The sequence below is a fragment of the Rhinatrema bivittatum genome, chromosome 6 (genome assembly GCF_901001135.1).
Source record: "Rhinatrema bivittatum chromosome 6, aRhiBiv1.1, whole genome shotgun sequence".
NCBI classification, from domain to species: Eukaryota; Metazoa; Chordata; class Amphibia; order Gymnophiona; family Rhinatrematidae; genus Rhinatrema; species Rhinatrema bivittatum.
Window position 1 is genome coordinate 324,521,027 of NC_042620.1, and position 18,045 is coordinate 324,539,071.

The following is an 18,045-nucleotide window of genomic DNA, read 5'->3' on the forward strand; positions in this document are numbered from 1 at the left end:
ACTATCTGGACTTCCACAACATCCCCCCAGACAAATTTGTGAAATCCCCCTGCGACTCCCTCCAAGAGGACGGCAGTGGAAACCACACTGACAAGATTGCTCTCCCTAGAGGCTATAACACCAGTTCCCGCGCACCAACAAAATACCGGGCACTATTCCATCTATTTTATCGTCCCCAAGAAAGAGAGAACATTCCGGCTCATCCTGGACCTCAAGTCTGTCAACCGCTACCTGAGGGTACCACACTTCTGCATGGAAACCCTATGTTCGGTCATAAGGGCAGTACAGCCGGGAGAATTTCTGACCTCCTTGGACCTGTCAGAAGCCTATTTGCACATCCCGGTCCATCACGACCACCAGCGCTTTCTATGCTTTGAGATCATGGACCACCACTACCAGTTCCGGGTGCTACCCTTTGGACTAGCCACTGCCCCTCAGACGGTCACCAAAATCATGGTGGTAGTGGCAGCGACACTGAGGAAAGAAGGAATCCTCATACACCCATACCTGGATGATTGGCTGATCAAGGCAAAATCTCCAGAAGAAAGTCATCAGGCGACCACCAGAGTCAAGAATCTTCTGCAGAATCTCGGGTGGGTCGTCAACACAACCAAGAGCTGCCTGCAGCCCTCCCAATTCCTAGAATACCTGGGAGTCCTGTTCGACACCCAACAAGACAAGGTTGTCCTTCCCCTTACAAGGAGAAGGAAATTGATGGACCAGTTGAGAAAACTGTTGAACAGCACTCGCCCCACGGTATGGGACTACCTCCAAGTCCTTGGCCTCATGACATCGACCCTAGAATTCGTCTCATGGGCAAGGGTTCACATGTGACCACTACAAAGTTCTCTACTGTCACGATGGAACCCGAAGTCCCAGGACTACACAGTTCGCCTCGTTAGCACTGCATGTACGGATCCAGTTTCTGTGGTGGCTACAAGAAGACCATCTGAGCAAGGGAGTAAGGCTATCCCCACCGATCTGGGTCTTGCTCACCACGGATGCAAGCCTACGAGGGTGGGGAGCCCACTGCCAGGAAATGACGGCCCAGGGGCAATGGAACAAGGAAGAGTCGGGATGGAACATCAACCGACTGGAAGCCCAGGCAGTCAGACTAGCCTGCCTACGATTCAGTCACAGACTCCAGGGAGAATCTGTCAGAGTCACGTTGGACAATGCCACACAGTGGCCTACATCAACCGCCAGGGAGGAACCAGAAGCCAACAGGTGTCCCTGGAAATAGACCCCCTAATGGCGTTGGCGGAAGCAAACCTGCAAGGAATCTCAGCCGCCCACATCATGGGAAAAGACAACGTCACTGCGGATTATATGCAGAGGAGAAATACTAGACCCAGGGGAATGGATGCTGTCGACCACAGCATTCCAGTTGATAATAAACCGCTGGGGAACTCCAGCCATGGATCTTCTGGCAACCTGGTGCAACACCCATGTTCCCAACTTCTTCAGCCGCAGACGCCCTCGTCCAGACCTGGCCACAGGAAGACCTGCTATACGCCTTTCCTCCATGGCCACTATTGGGCAGGATCATCTGCAAGATAGAACACCACAGGGGACTAGTACTTCTAGTGGCCCTGGATTGGCCAAGAAGGCCATGGTACGCAGACATGCAAAGGCTTCTGGAGGGGAGCCCCCTGTCCCTACCTCCACACAGGAATCTGCTCCACCAAGGACCGATCCTCCACGAAGACCCAACTCGATTCTCTCTTACGGTCTGGCCATTGAGAGGACACGTCTGAAGAAGAGCGGATACTCAGGGGCAGTGATTGATTCCTTGCTCAGAGCACGCACGTTTTCCACATCTCTAACCTACATACGAATATGAAGAATATTCGAAGCCTGGTGTGAAGACCGCAACATACTTACGCAGACAGTCAAAATCCCCACTATCCTGGAATTTCTGCAGGACGGCTTACAGAAAGCGTTGTCTCTCAACTCCATCAAGGTTCAGGTTGCCACATTGGCTTTCTTCAGAGCCAAAGTGCTCGGCATCAGTCTATCTTCACACTCAGACGTCTCCCGCTTCCTGAGAGGTGTCAAACACATCCGACCACCACTAAAGTGGCCGGTACCGCTATGGAACCTCAATCTAGTATTAGACTTCCTAGCGGGAGCTTCCTTCAGACCTACACTCGGGCGGTCTCTACGGCTTCTAACCTTGAAGACGGCATTCCTAGTGGCAATATGTTCAGCCCGTCGCATCTCCGAATTTGAAGCACTATCCTGTCAGGAACCATTCCTCAGATTCACACTGGGATCCATATAGCTACGCACTGTCCCTTCCTTCCTTCCAAAGGTGGTTTCTCATTTCCATCTAAACCAAACCATCTCACTGCCATCTCCAGACGAGCATAAGGACTTGGAAGACGCCCACCTTCTTCGTCATATTAACGTCAGCAGACTACTAGACCAATATCTGGAAAGGTCGGAATCTGTACGAAAGATAGACCACCTATTCGTCCTTCACAGCGGGAAGAAACAAGGGGAAGCAGCCACGCGGGCAACCATAGCCCGCTGGATCAAAGAAGTAATCAAGGCGGCCTACGTAGAGGCAGGGAAGCCTCCACCTCTACAAGTCAAGGCCCATTCCACCAGAGCCCAGGTAGTGTCCTGGGCAGAAACCAAGATGCTGTCACCCGCCGAGATCTGTCGGGCGGCGACATGGTCCTCCATTCACACCTTCTCGAGGTTCTACCGCCTGGATGTCCAGGCCCGGGATTTGCAAAGGCAGTACTAAGAGGGCCACGAGCAGCCTCCCATCCGGTTCAGGAGTAGCTGTTGTACATCCCATTGGTCCTGAGTCCATCTGCTACACGCTAGGAAATAGAGAAATTGCTTACCTGATAATTTCGTTTTCCTTAGTGTAGACAGATGGACTCAGTATCCCGCCCATGGCTGCCTCAGAATACGGAAACCTCGGGTGACAATCCCCGAGAGGAAGACAAGCACGGGTAAGCCACGCTTTACCCCTAGTTAAGACACCCATAATTACCGGGTGTCGGCGTTTCTCGGTTGAGTGCCCTGGTGGTCTCCAGCTAGAATTCATGTCAACCAGTTCAAGTTAATCAAGTTAACCAAGTTAATCAAGTTATTCAAACACACATATATCCACAATTGCTTTTCGAGGAGAATACTGAAGAGCAGAGCTTCCTGCACGGGTATATGTAGTGCTGACGTCAGATTGAAATCTGACTCCGTCTTCAGCTGCTATCAGGAGCACACAATACCCATTGGTCTTGAGTCTATCTGTCTACACTAAGGAAAATGAAATTATCAGGTAAGTAAGTTCTCCACTTCTTCTGCTAGGCGCAAAGAATGGCAGAACTAATAAAAATTGGAAGTGTGATAAATAAATATAAAAACGAGGGAGAATATTCATTTTTATAATGGCAATTCGACCAAGCTAGGAAAATTGGTCTCTATCCTATCTAAGGAAAACTTTCTCCACTGCCTTCACTAAAGGGCGGTAGTTTAAAGTGAAGAGATCCTGCACATCAGGGCCAATCTGTTTCCTTAAGTATTTAATAGAGTTATTGACCCACTTAAAACGAAAAGCAGTTTTCAACTGGTTCAACTTCACTTTCTGCTAGACTAACATTTAATATTTCTGATTTGTCAAAATTGACTCTAAATCCAGAAACCGCGCTAAAATGTTTGAGTTCACTTGTAACGCCCCTCAGTTACAGTAAGGGATTGGTTAAGGTAAATAAAATATCATCCGCAAAGAGGGATAATTTAAGATTCAGGGCCCCCCTCTGAATCCCAGTGATCTCGTTGGATGCACGAATTCTGGAAGCAAAAGGTTCCAAGAATAAAGCAAACAAAAGCTAGGATAAGGGACACCCCTGTCTCGTTCCTCTCGCCACAGGAAAACTAATACCATAGTCCCCATTAACTTTAACTCGAGCCTGGGGATCATGGTAGAGTTGTTTGATCCAGTTAAAAAAAAAAAAAAAAAAGGGCCAAACCGCATTTCCTCTTGTGTTTGAAAAAGAAATGGCCAATGAACTATGTCAAATGCTTTTTCAGCGTCAATGGATAGAAGTAAGAAAGGGATATACTCCTTCTTGACCCCCCATAAAATATCCGTAAGGGCTGAGGGATGAAACCCACCTGGTCCATGTGTACTAAACCTGAGAGAACCCCATTCAATCGTCCTGCCAACACTCTGGCAAGAATTTTAAGGTCCACATTAATTAGAGATATTGGGCGATAGGACCCGCACAAAGTGGGGTCCTTGCCTGGCTTGGCAATATTCGTGATTCCCACAGTGTTTGAATGCTTTAGAAGGATAGCTCCATCTCTAATGCTATTGAAAAAATTAGTTAAAGGTCCCACCAATATGGAAGAAAATTGTTTGTAGTAGCTGCCTGAAAACCCATCTAACCCCGGGGATTTCCCGGCTTTAAGTAATTTAAATGCTTGTAGAACTTCTATCGTGCTTATAGGCACATCCAAATATTGCATTTGATCCTCTGATAAAGAAGGGAGTGATACTGACTTCAAATACCCTGGCATAGCTGCATTATTAGTGGCCCCGCCTTGCTATATAGGGAAGTATAAAAATCAGAAAAGCATCTCTGTATAGCAGAAGAGGAAGTCACTATTTTGCCAATGGTGACTTTTATTTTGGCTATGGTGTTCTGGATGGATAGAGCTTTCCATTTCCTGGACAGGATTCTCCTCGCTTTCTTACCTCCCTCACAGTAGGTCTGTTTGGTGCGTTCAAGTTTAAATGCTATTTGAGTGGACTCCAAGAGATTTAGCTCACATCGAGCAGCGGTCAGCTGCTGGAACACTGAGGAAGTTTGTGATCCCATGTGAAGCCATGAAAGAATAGCTTTTCTATCCATTAATTCAGGCCTGTGCTTATTCTCTCGCATGCATAAAGAAACATATGCTATAAAGAGACCCCCTCATGACAGCTTTGGAGCATTCCCAGACAGTGCCAGCTGATACAGTGTGGGAAGTATTCAGGTGAAAGTAATTTTTGAGTCTAGAGATAAGGGTTTAACAAAATACTGCATCTTGTTGCAAGCTATCATTTAGGCACCAAAATCGTTGCCCAGAATCAAAATCCCTGAGCTGTATCGTAACCCAAATACGGGCGTGATCAGACCACGCGATGTCACCAACAACCTCCATAACTCTATTCTGTAGTAATTAATCTGTTAAGAAATAGTCAGTTCGAGAGTACATCCCATGAGGTATGGAGTAAAAAGTATTTGATCTGGAGGTAGCATAGTGTTGCCTCCAGATGTCCACAGACCCCAGTGTGCCAGCAAGGAAGTCAATTCCATTCGTGCCTTAAAACCGGAAGTTAAATTAGAGCGGGAAGTGTATAGGGGTAGATTTTAAAAGAAGCGCGCCCAGCCTACATGTGCGCATGCTACCCGGTGCGCGCACATGTTATAAAATCAGGGGTCGGCGCTCACAAGGGGGTGCACAATTATGCACCTTGCGTGCCCCGAGCTGCGCTGCCTTCCCCCGTTCCCCCTAACCTGACCTTCCTACCCCTTCCCCTAACCTTTCCTCCCCCCTAGCCCTACTCTAACCCCCCTCCCACAAAATTTTTAATTTACCTTTTGCGCCTGCCTCTGGGCAGGCGCAAGTTGCGCACGCTGGCCGACTGCCTGCGCGCGATCCCAAGCACAGCAGCAAATGGCTGCAGTGCCTGGAGCATCTGACCCCCGACCCCGCCCCTTTTAGTAAAGCCCCGGGACTTACACGTGTCCCGGGGCTTTACGCGCGTCACCGGTCCTTTTGAAAACAGGCCCGGTGCGCGTAACCTTTTTAAAATCCGGCCCATAATTTCTAACAAAATTAAAATCTCCGCCCCCTACTACCAATCCCTCTGCATGGTTCTCAAGCACACTCTCTGACATTCACAAAATAGTATATTGATCTGAATTGGGAGCATAGATATTCAACAAGGTAAAAATTTCCCTGACAATTTCTAATTTAAAAGTATATAGCGCCCCTGGGGATCTGAAATATGAAGAAGATACTCATGAATTAGATTCTGGGAAATAAAGATTCCTACCCCAGCATATTTTGCTCCTTGCATTCTGGCTACTAAGTACTTAAAAAGATAATCTTTAAAAGACTGCACATGCTCATGCCTTCTCTGGTCTGGTGCAAGTCATGGGGTAGATGAAAACCTATCCCCATGACCCTTGACAAAACTGAGCCTGAGATTCCCACAATACAACAGCTTCCAAGGCCTCCTGGAAAGCATTATTCAACAAATCCTGCCCAATATCAGCTAAATGCACCCCATCCAGCCGTAACAGGCCAGAACAAAAATCCCAAGCCTACTCATGTATCACATGACTGCCCCCCTGTTTATACAGCCACGAACAACCTGCCAGTTCAGCTTGGCTCAGCTGCAATCCCAAAGAACCTGATTCCAATAAACTGGCCTTGGAATGATGTCAGACCATAACACCACCATAATTAGGCAACCACAACACAACAGTAGACAAATCCTTCTGAATAACATCCAGCAACTGACGAGACAACCTTTTGATGATTTGTTGCTGTCAAAATCGCTGACCCCAAGATGCACCACCAGCGGCAGAGGCGGAGCCCACTTCAGCAATTCGTGGAGAAAAGGTTTTGAGGAACCACTGTTTTACCCACTGGAACAGAATGGTTAGCAGCCAGAACTACCTTCTCCGGGTTGATGATGTGACGGGGTGTGTCAGGGACATCTTCAGGTGTGAAGGAGCGTGAGAGGGCATCTGCCCGGATGTTTTTATCAGCAGGACGGTATTTGAGCAAGAAATGGAATCAGTTGAAGAATAAAGACCACTGAGCTTGGCGATGGTTAAGTCTCTATGCATGACGTAAATATTCCAAGTTCTTGTGATCAGTGAACACTTATCTGGTGTTGAGCACCTTCTAACCAGGGACGCCATTCCTCGAATGCAAGCTTGACAGCGAGCAACTCTTTGTCCCCGATGCCATAATTTCTCTCTGCTGGTGAAAAGCATCTTGAAAAAAATGAGCAGGGATGAAGCATATGCGTATCACTGTGCTGACTGAGCACGGCTCCTACACCGACATCTGAGGCGTCAGCCTCCACGATGAATGGCCGAAGAGGGTCAGGATGACGTAGGCAGGGTTTCTTGAGGAATGCCTCTTTAAGAGCTTGAAAGGCAGAGATGGCATCCGGAGACCACTGTGATGGGTTGGCTCCTTTTCTTGTCATGGCAGTGAGTGGCGCCATTAAGGTCGAGTAATTCTTGATGAATGTGCGATAATAGTTAGTGAAGCCTAGGAAACGGCAGATTGCTTTAATACCAGTAGGCTGAGGCCAGTCTTGTATGCTTTTTTGAAAGCCTTTGTTGGACACAATGTATTTCAGGAAAGGAACAGACTCTTTATGAAATGCACACTTCTCGAGCTTGGTGTATAGACGATAATCTCGCAGCTTCTGCAGGACTTTGATAACATCAGCTTGATGGCTCTGGACATTACTGGAAGAAATGAGGATGTCGTCCAAGTATACGACCACACACTGGTATAGCAAGTCTCGCAGGATGTCGTTCATCATATTTTGAAAAACGGCCAGAGCGTTGCACAGGCCAAATGGCATCACTAAATACGCAAAGTGGCCATCGCAAGTATTAAAGGCCATTTTCCATTTGTCCCCTTGATGAATGCGAACCAGGTTGTAAGCGCCCTTTAAATCTAACTTCGTGAAGATCTTTGCGCCTTGGAGCCGATCAAACAATTTTAAAATTAGTGGTAGAGGTTCAGACCTCTATAGTTTATTTATTTATTTATTTTTAATTTTTATATACCAAAGTTCTTGTAGGGACTACAAATCACTCCGGTTTACATAAAACGAAGAACTGCTCAACAGAGAGCGGAGCTTTACATGGAACCGTAGAACATATGGAACAGTATAACTGGTTGACAATTTAACATAATAGTAAATAAAGTAATAATAGTTTAACTGGAAATAAATAAAGAAATATGCAAGGGCGAAGGGATCCATCCCTTTTGCCGACAAAAAAGAATCCGGCTCCCGCCAGTGACTTAGATGGTCTAATGAACCCTTTCTGTAGATTTTCTTGAATGTAGGCCAACATGGCCTTGGTCTCAGATAATGAGAGTGGATAAACTCTTCCTCTGGGTGACGCTGTGTTCGGTTTCAGGTTAATTGCACAGTTGAATGGTCTGTGTAGTGGAAGCACATCAGCTGCTTGTTTAGAAAATACATCTTGGAATGATGTATACTGTGGTGGTAGACCAGGGAGAGCAGTAGAAGTAGCCAAGCATGGCAATGGTGTTACCTTTTTTAAGCATCTGTCATGGCAGGTCGGACCCCATGGTCTTGAAACCATGGGATACCCAGAACTATAGGGTGGATAGCTTTCTCGAGGATCAAGAATGTGATGGTTTCGGTATGCAGGGACCTAGTGCGTAGGCAGACGGGTTGCGTGGTAAGCGAAACGTCTCCTGGCAACGGCTCACTGTGAATGGATGAGAGAAGCAGCGGTGTGGGTACTGGTTCGGTAGGAATGCGTAGCTGTTCTACCAATCTTTTCAGAATAAAATTCCCACCTGCACCGGAATCAACTAGTGCTTGTGTGTTCGACTCGAGCAGCCCAGAGATGATAGAGACCGGGAGAGTCAATGGAGGAGATGGTGCAGTCAGACCTAGGAAAAGTCCTCTGGCGGATCCTAGGTCTGCATGTTTCCCGGACAGATGGGACAAGTTTGGACTGCATGGCCAGTCTTTCCGTAATACATGCAGAGGCTCATCTTTTTGCAAAAGCGTCTCTCCTTGGCAGTTAAGTGACTCTGGCCTAATTGCATGAGTTCGTCCTCTTCTTCAGGATTGGGTAGTGTCTGAACCGGAGCTCAGGGGCGGATTGGCCTATCGGGGGATCGGGCATCCCCCAGTGGGCCGATCGCTCCAGTCACGTGGTGTGCCGTGCGCAGCCGTGACAGAGCCGTGCTCGGCAGACCATGTGACGTGTCCTGGGCCGGCCTGGGTGGCGAATACCCGGGCCAGTCCAACATCGTGAGTCCGCCGCTGCCAGAGCTGAAGGTAAGGAGAGAATGCGATTACCTCCAGAAGAGTGTTTCTTGGGAGGCTTTACCTCAGCAGATCGCTCTCGGATACGATGGCCAGTCCTTCCGACGAGATCCATAAGATAGCTTAGAGTGTCAGGCAACTCCCGTGCAGCAAGTTCATCTTTTATACGAGAGTTGAGGCCTTCTAAAATGATAGCTCTTAAACAACCCGAATCCCATAGGAGTTCAGAAGACAGGGTTTTAAATTTGATTACATAGTCCAGGAATGGTTTAGTCCCTTGATGGAGGTGTAGGAGTGCTGAACCAGGATCATCAAATACAGATTTGAAGAGAGTCAAAAAGCCAGGCAAGTCATTCAAGACTGGATCATTGCGTTCCCATAATGGTGAAGCCCAAGCCAGGGCTTTCCCATCCAACAAGGACAAGATATACGTTGTCTTGGTAATTGCTGTAGGGAAGTACAGCGGTTATAAGGAGAAGTGCATATAGGACTGGTTTAGAAAGCCCCTACACAACAGGGAGTCTCCTGAGAAACGAGTAGGGGCAGGTAAAGGAACTGTAATCCACCCGGTAACCACCAGGGGTGATGCACTCAAATCAGGAGTAGGAGAAGCATGCAGTCTGGTATTCAGTTGATTAAAGGCGGTAGTCAAAGACTCCAAAGTTCTATGTTGCTCCAAAATCCATTGGGCCAGGTCAGGAATGGCCTGTAAGGCTGCGAGCTGAGCCAGGTCCATGGAGTTAGCAGTCTGTTATGTTTTAACTTGCTTTGTGGGCCCTTGGGTAATGGAGAGAACTGACTCCACCCACAGGGAGGAGCTCTTGGGGACTTTCCATGACAGGCGGGGTCTCAGTAGTGAAGAACACAGGAATCAGAGAGTATTTATTATACAGCAAAGAGAAACCCGAGGAGCGGGTTGTGAACTCAGTCTTGGAATTAGAAGACCTGGGATGGATTCTCCAGTAGTGGTCCGCAGGGCGGGGTAACCCGGGGAATCCTGGTTTCTTGATAATCTTGTGCGTGGTAGCTCCAGTAGTGATCCGCCGTGCAGGGTAGACTGGAGGCAGGCAGGAGAGGCTCTCCGAGGAGCAGATAGCCCTGAGTGCAGCAAGGCTCCCAAGGAGCGGGTACCTGAGTCACTCAGCCAGGAATGCCGGTGCAGCGATACAAAGCGTCTCAGAGAAAGGAATAGCAAGATGGAATCCTTGCTAACTCGTAGGTAGGAAAGTCCGATTAGCTTAAATACACATAGGCAGTGACATTATGCGGAGGGGACGCCCCCGGAGGTTCCCACCATGACGTGCACAAGAAGGAGGCAGGCGCGCGCACGCATGCCTGGGTTCAAGATGGCGACCGGGATCTCCCTTGCCGTCCCGGGAACGCCAAGGAGGTCGGCGTGCAGAGCAGAGACGGCCATCTTAGCCAGAATCGAGGCTACTGGGCAAAAGGGTTTGTGGAGGATGATTGTGTTGGAAGGTGTCCTCTCTGTTTTGGATGTTTGAGTCCTCCTAAGATAAGATATTCTGCAGAAGAATGGCAGAATATTCTTGGATAATTGGGGATTGCAACTGGTTTTTTCTCTATTTACATAGGAAGAAATATGGGGAATACTTTTTGATAGCTGGATGTACAATGGCTTTTGGGGGTGATTTTTGGGAGCTGCAACATGACTCACAGCAGGGTATGCCACTTTTCTTGGAGGCTTTTCCACTCTCATTCCTATGATGGCGACTCACATTATTTCCCTTAACGTGAAGAGGCGAAATACTCCGAGAAAACGTTTACTATTAAAGAAGGAATTACAAAGTCAGAAAGCTATTATTGCCTTCACGCAGGAAACTCATGTTAGAAAATGTCATGAGTGTCTATTATCTTTCCCATCATATACCTGCTCATATTGGGCGGCTAGTAACAAAAACTCTCGATATGCAGGAGTGGGCATACTGATCTCTGATTCTTTTGTCCATGAGTTAATGTTGCAGATCTCTGATCCGATGGGCAGATATATCCTTTTAAAAATTAGGTTTGGATCTCGGATTATCACACTACTTAATAGGGATGTGCAGAGCAAAATTTTATGTTCATATTTCTTATGTCCGAAAGGGGGTCCCACTTGCGGCCAATATGGACATAAAAAAAATCTAATGAGTTGGGTATATGTACATATGTCGCCCATTAAAGTCAATGGGGGAAGGATTTCCAGCCTATTTTTGGCTGCAGAATTGTGGTTTTCTTATCAATTGGCCCAGGAGAGAGTTCCCTTTCCTTTGTGCAGGGAAGTACTCCCTGGAAAGGGTCCACCCCTAGAGTTGTGTGTACCCGGTGTTTACATTGGCGTCCAGTGAATATCGTTGGCGTCTAGTGAATTCCGTTGGTGTCTAGTGAATTCAGACGGTACTTACGCACTTCAGCAGATGACAAAGGAATTGGAGGATCTCTCAGAAATAAGAATACGTGTGGGAACACAAGGTCTGGATGAACAGGCAGGCACAGCAATGGAGTTAAAACAGCAGTAGGAACACAAGGCCTGGATGAACAGGCACTTCCTTCGAGGACAGAGGTCAATCCCAGCTAGGGACACAAGGCCTGCATGAACAGGCACAGGAACTAGGTTAAAACACTGGTAGCTCGCCAGCATCTTTCTGATGCATGCTAGAATATTGGCAGCGGTATGGGCATGGTCCGTCAGGTGGGTGTGCAGTAAAGCCCACCTCCACCCTCATGCTTGTTCAGGGAAGGACTCCCTGGAACGGGTCCACCCCTAGAGTTGTGTGTACCCGGTGTTTACATTGGCGTCCAGTGAATATCGTTGGCGTCTAGTGAATTCCGTTGGCGTCTAGTGAATTCAGACTGTACTTACGCACTTCAGCTGATGACAAACGAATTGGAGCCTAGGATCTCTCACAAATAAGAATACGTGTGGGAACACAAGGCCTGGATGAACAGGTACATCATTCGAGGACAGAGGTCAATTCCAGCTAGGGACACAAGGCCTGCATGAACAGGCACAGCAACCAGGTTAAAACACTTGTGGGAACACAAGGCCTGGATGAACAGGCACAGCCACTGAGTTAAAACACCTGTGGGAACACAAGGCCTGGATGAACAGGCACCGCCACTGAGTTAAAACACCTGTGGGAACACAAGGCCCGGAAGAATGGGCACAGCAACTGAGTTAAAACACCTGTGGGAACACAAGGCCTGGATGAACACGGATACTCGGATAGTAATTATGTGTTTTTTTAATGTATTTATATTCTTATTCGAAAACGTTTCTAGCACGTCATACTTGATTACACTCAGGTACTGTAGGTATTTCCCTATCCCCAGAGGAACACAAGGCCTGGATGAACAGGCACCGCCACTGAGTTAAAACACCTGTGGGAACACAAGGCCTGGATGAACAGGCAGGCACAGCAATGGAGTTAAAACACCAGTAGGAACATGGATGAACACTGATACTCGGATAGTACAATTTTTTTTTTATGGATTTATATTCTTTTTTTAAAAAGTTTATAGCACTTCATTTATTTTTATATTTATTTGTCATTTTTATATACTGACATTCTTGTATTCAATGCAAATCATACTTGCTTACACTCAGTTACTGTATGTATTTCCCTATCCCCAGAGGAACACAAGGCCTGCAGGAACGGGCACAGCAACGGAGTTAAAACACTTGTGGGAACACAAGGCCGGGATGAAGAGGCGCAGCAGTCGAGCACAGAGGTCGATCCCAGCTAGGGACACAAGGTCTGGATGAAGAGGCACATCATTCGAGGACAGAGTTCAATCACAGCTAGGGACACAAGCCGCGGAGGAAAAGACACTAACCAGGATCCTCCAAGCCCTCATTTTCTCCAAATTAGACTACTGCAACTCTACATTTCTTGGACTCCCTTCCTCATACACAAAACCACTCCAAATGGTTCAAAACGCAGCAGCCCGTCTACTAACAAACACTAGGAAAAGAGACCACATTTCCCCAGTCCTAAAAGACCTCCACTGGTTACCAATTCAGTTCAGAGTCATTTACAAATCCATCACCTTGATATACAAAATCTTTCACCAACACACCATAATCGACCTACAAATTCCTCTCCGTTTATACAAATGCACAAGACCGACCAGGGAAGCCTACAGAGGATGCCTCCTTGTTCCACCCTCCAAAACCACTTATCACAGCACCTTTAGAGATTGAGCCCTTTCCACAGCAGGTCCACCGTTATGGAACTCCATCCCCCCAGATCTCAGAAATGAACCTTGCCTCCTAACCTTTCGGAAAAGACTCAAGACATGGCTTTTCAGGCAAGCCTTCCCGAACTGCACCTAACACACACCATCAATAAATTCTCAGCTCAGAAGCTGTATATATTGGACGCCATATTTGTAATGTACTCTTGTATATTTTTATATTCTACACATGTATATAATTAACCTCCTCTATCCCTCTTTATTTCTTACACTCCCAGTTCATAGCCCCAGTTAATTGTAACTGCATCTCTTCACCACGTGTATTATGTTATAGGTTGTTTTCTTTGCACCCCTGTTTTCTGTAAAGCGACATCATGTGAACGATTTCATGAATGCCGGTATAAAAAAACCTTAAATAAATAAAATAAATAAGTAAGTACCGCAAGGGAAAGTTGAAAACAACTTTGAAGAGGGAGTTCAAGAGGGCGTGAAATTGTAAAGAGGTAAATGGGTGGGGTCCGTGCAGTCCGCCCACAGGATTCAACCCGGCGGGTTCGGTCGGACCGGGGTTTCGGCGGATCCCCCACCCCCACCCCTTTCGCGGGGGGTGGGGGAGGGGCGGGGAACGCCTCCCGGACGGCCCCGGCCCCCGCAGGGCGCATTTCCTCCGCGGCGGTGCGCCGCGACCGGCAACGGGTCGGCTGGGAAGGCCCAGGGGGGGCAGGTGGCCCGCTGCTCCGGCGGCGCGTGTTATAGCCCCCCCTCCCGGCGTTTCCTCCTTCCCCTTTGGCAACTGTTAACTTGTCTTAACCTCATTCACTACATCTATGCAGACGATGTTCAGATTCTTATTCCCATAACAGAATCTATTAACAAACTTGGCTATTCTTACAAGCCTTCCCTGATCCTTCAAACTTTCACTAGATAAGTACAGCTACTCAGCTTTGAATATGGAACTTCGCCCCTCCAATATTCTCCTCATTTAGCTACCCTACTTATGCACTTCAGAAAATGACAAAGGAATTGTAAGATCTCTCAGAAATAATAATACGTGTGGGAACACAAGGTCTGGATGAACAGGCAGGCACAGCAATGGACTTAAAACACCAGTAGGAACACTAGGCCTGGATGAAGAGGCACATCATTCTAGGACAGAGGTCAATCCCACCTATGGACACAAGCCGCGGAGGAAAAGAAACTAACCAGGATTCCCTCCGTAACGGCGAGTGAAGAGGGAAGAGCCCAGCGCCGAATCCCCGCTCGTCCGGCGGGCGCGGGAAATGTGGCATACGGAAGATCGCCTCTCTGGCGCCGCTCGGGGGCCCAAGTCCTTCTCATCAAGCCTCAGCCCGCGGACGGTGTTAGGCCGGTAGCGGCCCCCGGTGCTCCGGGACCGGGTTTTCTCGTAGTCTGTTTGTTTGGGAATCCAGGCCAAAGTGGGTGGTAAACTCCATCTAAGGGTAAATACCGGCTCCGGCGCGTGTTATTGCCCCCCCCCCCCCCGGCAGCAGCTTCGCCGTTTCCCCCGGACAAGGGTCCACCTCCAAGTTCAACAATTTCTTACTCTTTACTTTGTCTGTCGAGGCTTGACGTCTCTAAAAGGGTTTGACCTGGAATGCTGTGCATGTCCATCCAATATCGCATACAATATAAAGTGGCATGTTTAATTCAAAATGTTGTACACGGGGAGATCTCAGAAATGAACCTCGCCTCCTAACCTTTCTGGAAAGACTCAAGACATGGCTTTTCAGGCAAGCCTTCCCGAACTCCACCTAACACGCACCATCAATAAATTCTCTGCTCAGAAGCTGTATATATTGTATATACAGGTGGCCCGCCGCTCCGGCGGCGCGTGTTATAGCCCCCCCTGGCAGCAGCTTCGCCGTTTCCCCCGCCGTTTCCTCCTTCCCCTTTGCCAACTGTTAACTAGTCTTAACCTCATTCACTACATCTATGCAGACGATGTTCAGATTCTTATTCCCATAACAGAATCTATTAACAAAGCCATCGCACTTTGGAACAACAGCTTACAAGCCATCACTAATCTCCTCAACAGTCAAAGCATGAGATCTTATTAAGAAACTGACATTATCCTCAACAAATTCTTACTCCTAGCAAAACCTCTACCAAGTAAGTACACAGGGGTCTGTATTTTCATACCCCAGTGCTTGCTGTTTGAATACCGCTCTTGCCGTACCGACCCGCAGGGACCACCTAGGGACACAAGCTGTGGAGGAAAAGAAACTAACCAGGATTCCCTCAGTAACGGCGAGTGAAGAGGGAAGAGCCCAGCGCCGAATCCCTGCCTGTCCGGCGGGCGCGGGAAATGTGGCATACGGAAGACCGCCTCCCCAGCGCCGCTCGGGGGCCCAAGTCCTTCTGATGGAGGATCAGCCCGCGGACGGTGTTAGGCCGGTAGTGGCCCCCGGCACGCCGGGACCGGGTCTTCTCTGAGTCGGGTTCTTTGGGAAATCAGCCCAAAGCGGGTGGTAAACTCCGTGTAAGGCTGAATACTGGCACGAGACCGATGAAACAGCTAGTAGCAATCGGAATCTCTGGATTGGCGCTCGCCTGGTTCAAATTGTTGCTAACCAACAGAGGTTATAAGGTAAAAATCCAGAACAAAGAATCACCACGCCACGACTCGGCCATCGGAGTCCCACAAGGTTCCTCTTTATCCCCTAAACTCTTTAATATTTACCTCCTACCACTCTGCCGACTCCTTACCAACCTCAATTTAATACACTTTCTCTATGCTGACGACATCCAGATCCTGATCCCCATCAAAGAATCATACACAAAAACCCTCGAATACTGGGATTCCTGTCACCTAGAAATCAAAAGCCTCCTCAAAAACCTAAATCTGGTACTAAACTCCTCTAAAACTGAAGTATTACTCATAACTCCTGACAACAATCTCACAGCTTGTCTCCCAACCAACCTACAAACTACTCATGTGAGGGATCTAGGTGTGCTAATCGACAATTAACTAAACTTGAAATCCCATATCAATAAAACCACCAAAGACTGCTTCTATAAACTGCAAGTTTAAAAAAGGATAAGACCACTCTTCCACGCCAAAGACTTCAGAACCATCCTCCAAGCCCTCATTTTCTACTACTGCAACTCTACATTACTTGGACTCCCTTCCTCATACACAAAACCACTCCAAATGGTTGAAAACGCAGCAGCCCGTCTACTAACAAACACTAGGAAAGGAGGCCACATTTCCCCAGTCCTAAAAGACCTCCACTGGTTACCAATTCAGTTCAGAGTCATTTACAAATCCATCACCTTGATATAAGAAATCATTCACCAACACACCATAATCGACCTACAAATTCCTCTTCGTTTATTCAAATGCACAAGACCCACCAGGGAAGCCTACAGAGGATGCAATGCCGGTATAAATAAATAAAATCAATAAGTACGTAAGGGAAAGTGGAAAAAAACTTTCAAGAGTGAGTTCAAAAGGGCGGGAAACCGTTAAGAGGTAAACGGGTGGGGTGCGTGCAGTCCGCCTGGAGGATTGAACCCGGCGGGTTCGGTGGGACCGGGGTTTCGGCGGATCCCCCACCCCTTTCGCGGGGGGGCGGGGAACGCCTCCCGGACGGCCCCGGCCCCGTCCAGGAATAAAAAAAATAAAGTAAAGCAATAAAATCAATAAGTACGTAAGGGAAAGTTGAAAACAACTTTCAAGAGCGAGTTCAAAAGGGCGGGAAACCGTTAAGAGTTAAACGGGTGGGGTGCGTGCAGTCCGCCTGGAGGATTGAACCCGGCGGGTTCTGTGGGACCGGGGTTTCGGCGGATCCCCACCCCCTTTCGCGGGGGGGCGGGGAACGCCTCCCGGACGGCCCCGGCCCCGTCCTAGGAATAAAAAAAATAAAGTAAATCAATAAAATCAATAAGTACGTAAAGGAAAGTTGAAAACAACTTTCAAGAGCGAGTTCAAAAGGGCGGGAAACCGTTAAGAGTTAAACGGGTGGGGGGTGCAGTGCAGTCCGCCTGGAGGATTGAACCCGGCGGGGTTCGGTGGGACCGGGGTTTCGGCGGATCCCCCACCCCTTTCGCGGGGGGCGGGGACGCCTCCCGGACAAAACAACTTTCAAGACCGAGTTCAAAAGGGCGGGAAACCGTTAAGAGTTAAACGGGTGGGGTGCGTGCAGTCCGCCTGGAGGATTGAACCCGGCGGGTTCGGTGGGACCGGGGTTTCGGCGGATCCCCCACCCCTTTCGCGGGGGGGCGGGGAACGCCTCCCGGACGGCCCCGGCCCCGTCCAGGAATAAAAAAATAAAGTAAATCAATAAAATCAATAAGTACGTAAGGGAAAGTTGAAAACAACTTTCAAGACCGAGTTCAAAAGGGCGGGAAACCGTTAAGAGTTAAACGGGTGGGGTGCGTGCAGTCCGCGGCCCCGGCCCCGTCCAGGAATAAAAAAAATAAAGGAAATCAATAAAATCAATAAGTACGTAAGGGAAAGTTGAAAACAACTTTCAAGACTGAGTTCAAAAGGGCGGGAAACCGTTAAGAGTGAAACGGGTGGGGTGCGTGCAGTCCGCCTGGAGGATTGAACCCTCGGGTTCGGTGGGACCGGGGTTTCGGCGGATCCCCCACCCCTTTCGCGGGGGGGCGGGTAACGCCTCCCGGACGGCCGCAGGGCGCATTTCCTCCGCGGCGGAGCGCTGCAACCGGCTCCGTGTCGGCTGGGAAGGCCCAGGGGGGGGCAGGTGGCCCGCCGCTCCGGCGGCGCGTGTTATAGCCCCCCCTGGCAGCAGCTTTGC